Consider the following 428-nt stretch of genomic DNA (forward strand, 5'->3'; position numbering starts at 1 on the left):
AATTAAAAAATACCCCGTTCTTGTCTGTTGAATATATAGAAATACATTGAAAATATTTTTTTATTTGCTTTGATGTGTGAGATATAACAAGAAACAATACACAGTACTGACACTGCTAACAGAAAAAAGTACCAAAAAAATCGTGGCCACTACCCAACGTTACATTTTCGTCTACTAAAGTGTCATGGTAGTCATAACAACATAACACCATCTTGTGAAATCAGACAGAAACGTTACACCAGGTATCACAAAGCGTCGGGTAGAAATCGCCTAAAAATGCACTCCGAGGGAAAATCCCTGGATTGAAGCCAAGAGTGATGCCTTTCCCAAATGGGTCGAACCACGGGAAACTGCTTCTGGGAAAAGAGGATGACTCCATCCGGATTCTATTTCAGGTTCTCATAAGCGTCTGTTGTTCAAGGAATTTG

The 428-nt window shown here is 38.8% G+C and overlaps 1 protein-coding gene across 1 annotated transcript in view; it reads left to right on the forward strand.

The window, feature by feature from the left end:
• LOC119593575 (G-protein coupled receptor moody-like) overlaps positions 1-428 on the forward strand; it is a 23,359-nt gene that overhangs the window by 13,089 nt on the left and 9,842 nt on the right. The gene's annotated exons all lie outside the window — the stretch shown is intronic.

This window comes from Penaeus monodon, chromosome 32 (assembly GCF_015228065.2).
Source record: "Penaeus monodon isolate SGIC_2016 chromosome 32, NSTDA_Pmon_1, whole genome shotgun sequence".
Taxonomy (NCBI): Eukaryota; Metazoa; Arthropoda; class Malacostraca; order Decapoda; family Penaeidae; genus Penaeus; species Penaeus monodon.